Below are 6,000 nucleotides of genomic sequence, written 5' to 3'. Positions count from 1 at the left end.
GTGTGTTTCAAGACGTCGGCGGCCGTGATGTACGGAGAGGCTCTATATAGTCACGGGTCCGTCCGGGACTTGAACATGCCCACAGAGAAACCCCGAAAGAAAAATTAAACAACCGCAGAGGTTGTTTTTTTTTTTTATGACCGTGTCAAGTGGACATGGATCACGGCCGCAGATGAACTTTCCCCTCGCCCCATTGGAATGCCAAACTTGTGCGCCAAATTCTTTTTGGTGTTTTTTGAAAACTTGGTGTCTATCGTCGCTGGACGCAGATAGTGTTTTCGGTAAAGTTCGAATCTGTCGTCGTCTTATTCCTAACGGGAATCATACAAGAGAAAAGTGGTGAAAATGAGGAAGAAGAAGGAGAGAGAAAGAAAATGTGTTACTGGCTCAAAGCGACCTTCACGACGACCAGCATGTGAACGGACACGATCAACGTGTCAACCGCAGCATCGAGAGAGAGTGGGACTGGTTTCGTTATACTGGGAATGATCGTTTCGAAGGTTGGCGGAAGTGCGCGTTGCATTAGATGTGACTAAACGAATGTAAGCATATAGAGTTTAGAATGATCGACGTGCTGCGTAATGAGTTACCAGTTCAAGGATCTTTCCTAAGGTTATAACTCGATCGTTAAATTACAAAACAAAACCCACATCCGTATGTGATATTTCATTACGTTGATTTTCTCTTTTTCGTAGAATGTAGTTGATTTCTCAACATTATTGGATGGCCATACGATAGTCACCGATAGTTGCGATAAGACTTGTCAAAACATTTTCCATTATAAAATGTGCTGGGATAGGCACTAAATTCAATTCCTCCTTTATTGAAGTGTGTAACACTTTGGCGTAACGATCAATTTCAGTCATTTGCAACGTAACGACTTTGAGACTATGAATGCGCAACGGATTGAGACAGCTTTGAATGATTTTCCATTCAAATTTTTATCCTAACGGTGCGAAAACATGTCGGACGACTCAAATATTAGTTAAATAGCGTTAATCTAATCTTTTCATGCGTTTCTTTAAAGAATGAAACCCACAAGTAAACAACGCGTTATTCCAGTGTATTATTATGCGTAATAAGTTGCGGCGACTTCCTAGTTCTAAAAAGGTGAAACAAGCCCAAGGCAAGAAGTCACAAGAACAATAACATTTTCTTCATGAATGGAAACATCTTCAGTTCTACCCAAACATTTTCTTACTGGGTGAAAATGGAAGGAAATAGTATATTATATATACCTGCGCTTATTTCAAAGGGGAAACCATCAAGCACCGCCGAGTCCCAGCAGCAGCAGCAGCAGAGTGAAAATCTAAAAAAGGTAGCCATCAGCAGCCAGCCAAGCTTTCTATATAAGATGGATCCTGCTGATAAGACGCAACGCAGACAAATGTGCATTCTTGGTCAATTTCATCATTCTAGCAGCTTCTCTATAGCCGCTACATTACGATAACAAATCTATTACGTGCCACATGATTTCGTCGGTCGTCGGAGAAATTCTTCTAAGAGAGATTGGTTTGATTTAAAGTGCGCCATTAAACGGCCGCATTTTGATTGCATAATATTTCGCGGTGATCCAGCAAGTTCCGTATTTATTTTGTTCCCGCTCCGACTTTCGTCTTCCGTGAAATATTTCATTTCAGTATAGTAAAATAATACCTATAGGATACTGACCGATTGCGACCGGTGCTTGTTTTTTTGGGTTTATCCCGTTCCCGCTTGCCTAGACCGACCAACATTTTATTTTATTTTATTTTATTTTACAACTGGCGGTGGTTAAGGGGAGATTCAGTCCACATCCGGGAGCATCTCACACAATTTATTCTACCTACATTATACTCTCCTTTTGGTGAGCTAGCTGCGGTTTAGACGTTATAAGGGCTAAAAACAAGGTCAAGCCCTTCGAGAGAGAGAGAGAGCGAAAGGATGGAACTCCCATTTAACTTGGAATCCGGTTCACTAGAGCGTCTTCTCATTGTGTCTAAATGTCCTATATGGTTCACCTTTCTCGACTGATCTTTTGATCTTCTGAACTGTCTCTCCTTTAAGACGTTGTATGGGGTGAAAATAGATAAAAAACGGAACAAGTTTTTCCTCTTTTTATTTTTGTTACTAGACCAGCTATAGCAACCTTGAACTATAGCTGTCGCCTATTCGTTTGATTTGAAACTTGTGCGTGGAAAAATAAAAAGAAGAGACTTGTGTGTGCACCAGAAGGCAACAAGAGAGAGAGAGAAAACTTTCACCTGTTTTCCTCCACAAGTATATGTATCTTGAAGGGCATTTTTTGTTTTGTTTAAGGTCGGAGAATTTTGTTTTTTTTCCCTCCCAGGCGAAAAATGATCATAAATTCTTTCGTTATTTTCCTTCCTCCTTCAAAAAATCTCCTCCCTGAAGGTCCCCCCGAATACATATACAAGCCCCATATAACAGCCCATTCATCAATCTGATACGGAATCAATTATATAGCTGATGCCCCAGCTTGGAATTTGGTTGAGTTTTGAGAAACCTGACAAGCTGCTGCTGTTCTGGGTTGTCCTTTATAACAATCTTGTTTGTTTTTCTTATAGAACCATAATGCAGATTGTGAGGCTTGTGCATACACAGTCTATGATGGTATCTATATATCCTTAATGATTAGCTGTTGCTCGATTTGTTCTCGGCTGTTGGCTCATCTTTATATTATGATTTATTAAAAGGAAACAAGAAAAGCGATCGATGTTTTTGAATGAACATTCCGTGATGCGTGACAGAGCGCGATGAGCATTGCCTGATGGATGATCTCACGCCCCAGCAGGACTTTTTCGCTCCGGCCGGAATAGTGTGGGTCTTTGCAAGACGTCATTCTCATGACGCGTTCGTTTCTTTTTTATCTATTTCTCTCTCCCCCCTGGTCGAGTGATTGCGTTAGATTATGCACAGCAGCCCCGTGGGCCTCGTCACTCTACAGCCGTTTTGACCCACTTGTGTCCGTCGTGGGGCTCTTCGATGTTTTGTTTTCCCTATAGCGCTCTTCTCGTCATGATGTCTGCTGCCTATTATATACTCATGTGTGTGTCTATGGAATTCCTGGCTGTCGTTTTTATATTTCGTTTTCTCCTTATCTTTTTTCTTCCTTTTTCTTCTATCAAACTAAAATCAACAAAAATGGCTTGTTATTTCTTTTCTTCCCCCCCTCACTCGTCGTTCCCCTAGCTGAACCTGCTGTCGCCCTCAACAGGTGCGCACAGGTGGCCACACATAGCCTCAAGCCGGATGAGAACGTGTGTGTGCATGAGAGAGAAAGAGAGGAGATCTGGAAATGTGACCGAGACTCTCTTCTCTCTCTCTCCCGATCTGACACGGATATTTCGCATGACGGAAGAGACATTGTCGGTCCGTTTGATCTCCCCCCCCCCCCCTCCTTCGTTTTGTTCGTCTGTGCGCGCTTGTGCGTGTGGGGTTTGAAATTTTCGATTTCTTTTCCTCCTTTTTTTTGTGTTGGTTGTCCATCCCGATTTGTTAATGAAGACGCGGTTCGTCATTCTTAATTGCCCTGTCCTGCCATCAATTCCGGCTAACAGGTGGCATTGTCGATGCGTTCGCGCTCCGTCTAGACCGATCCCGCTCCAGCTCCTACTAGTTTGGACGCGTTCGATTCCCATTTTCGGTCGTTATTTCGGATATCATCGTAATGATTATGGTTTTGCTTTCCTTTGATTTCCCTCACAACAGACGAAAGTCCAGCCGACATTATATTATAATCGAAAGGGAAAAATAACAACATGGATATCATGTGGAATGATGGTGGATATATATAAAGCTGGCTCTCACTTTCGTTTCAAATGTAGCGCCCTAGTTATATGAAATTCTACATGAGCGTGATCAACGTCATTTGAATGGCCCTTTGGTTGGTTTCTCCACATAATATTTCCCCGGTTGTATTTTTTTTGTGACGATGTCGAGATTGTTTGCCGAAATATGAGAGAAAAAAATAAGGCAGGAAAGAGTTGAAATGGTCGTATAATATTTTATGGTATGTAATAGTTGGCTGTGTGTATAGGTATATATGCTAAAAGAATAACCGTTCGTGCTGAGCGCGACCAGGTTATACGCTTTCTTCAATTCAACTTTGTTTGTATGACCCCAAATGTGCTTTATTCTGGATAAAACACAACTTGTGTGGTGTGCTGTTGTGTGAACTCATCCTATAGGTAATACATATGGCATACTAATGGTGACGACATTTCACAGATGAATCGAAAAACAGAATCATGTGAAGGAAAAAAAATGCGCTCCCAACATCGGTGCGGATTCACCGCTTCGTCATCTCGATTCCAGCTCTCTCTTTCCGAATTGTTGTTTTTAAATTAATTGCCCAGAAAATACGACGTGCTCTTCCAAAATAATTCATCGTTTCCTTTTGAAATTGATTGCAGCGCTGACTTGCCCGCGTTCTGTTTTGCGCTATCAAATATAACAACTTTTTTTCACTTGCATTCCCATTAGCCATTCCCCATAACGCGACTACCAACACAACGCAATTATAATTACATAACTAATTAGGTGAGGAATAGGCGGGAGATTTAAGTAAGATATTAAATGCCATAGGAATGCCTTCTATTGTTATACGCGCCATCAAGTTCCACGTTTACTTTTCTCTCGCTCTCCATTCCCAAATGGTGTCTGATCAAATAATTCAAATACCTGACGGATTTCATTCGCCAAATGAAATAGTATTTAAAAAAATAGAATAAATGAAAATAAGAAATTATTGCAAAAGACTTTCACTTTGCTAATGGCGAACAGTGCGTGCCACCATTCAGACGACGTGTGCGCGGACTTGAACCACAAAACGAATCGTTTCCATCGTGTTGAGGTTTTATGGAACTTGGTTTGTCTAGCCATATAACAGAAGCATGACCTCCTGTTTCAACTACAGGCCTACTAAACAAATAGATGACGATGTCGTGAGCAAATCATTCTTCTTGACTTGGAATACCCCCTATACTTAGCTTGCTCGTTGGGTTGTCTAGCCAGAGGAAAACCAATAAAAGTCTATCTTAGGCTATATAGTCGAGCAATGCCTAACATAACAGTGAAAGTTTGATACATAAAATTTATTCGTCGTCTGTTGTTTTTACTCCCTTCATTGACGGAATAGGAAGGAGCTTTCGCTTTCTAATACCGTCTCGTTCAACTTAGCTTCACATCACGACATCACGCGGGCCCATTTTTTAATGGTTAGTTTGGTTACCTTATAGAATCGGCACATATAATACGTCTGCCAGGCGAAAATCATTTTATATAGCTTTCTTGATTTATTTTGGGTCGAAAGCGAGAAATACAAATCCGCTATTACATTTTCTAAGATTTTCAAATTATTGGTGAGGCACGATCGCACGAGTGGAACGGCGAGGTTAGGCTACATCATTCGTGGATGCCAACGATCTGTCGGCTGCAACTACGTGGATTTAATTTTGTCCAACAGGTGGAGCTGTCTTCGCTGGTACCTGAATGGACGGTACAATCGCCATTTTTCTGAAATTGCAACAGTTGAACCTTAAAGCATTGATGCAGAGTGCTTGAAGTAATTAAATGTAGAATACTTGGTGAATTTAGAGATAATATAGTATAACCCATAGTTTTGAGCTGGCCAAATCGTCTGATCGCTTGGCCGTGCAACGCGAATCGTGTTGATAGCTGCAACTAGCATCTAACATGTAGCAAGTGAGCTTTATTCTCCGTACAGCAGTTCTTAACTGCTAGGTTTTAGCAACCAAAAATGTGCTTTTCAAGTTTTGTGAGTATGTTAAGACCAGTCCTTGAAATACTGAGTTCTGAGACATGTCAATTTGTTGTGTTGATTGTGTCAGTTATTGCCTAGCTTGTCGTAAGTTAAGCTATCTTCCAGTTAAACTTTTCTTCAAAAATTGCCAATGAATTCATAGGTAAACTTGAGTGATTTCGTCTGTAACTTGTTGGTGTTCTATTCCATGTAGATGTTGGATAACTTTAATATTT

The 6,000-nt window shown here is 41.0% G+C and overlaps 1 long non-coding RNA gene across 1 annotated transcript; it reads right to left on the bottom strand.

Moving 5' to 3' along the window:
- Positions 1–238: 238 nt before the first annotated feature.
- LOC124194842 lies at positions 239–455 on the bottom strand. The gene is made up of 2 exons (XR_006875070.1): positions 384–455; positions 239–311 (listed from the first exon to the last, which is right to left on the bottom strand). It is a non-coding gene; the product is annotated as an uncharacterized LOC124194842 (long non-coding RNA).
- Between the last annotated feature and the right edge of the window lie 5,545 nt (positions 456–6,000).

This window comes from Daphnia pulex, chromosome 1 (assembly GCF_021134715.1).
Source record: "Daphnia pulex isolate KAP4 chromosome 1, ASM2113471v1".
NCBI lineage: Eukaryota > Metazoa > Arthropoda > Branchiopoda > Diplostraca > Daphniidae > Daphnia > Daphnia pulex.
The sequence above is the reverse complement of the archived record's forward strand: the minus strand, read 5'-3'. Positions and strand labels throughout refer to the sequence as shown.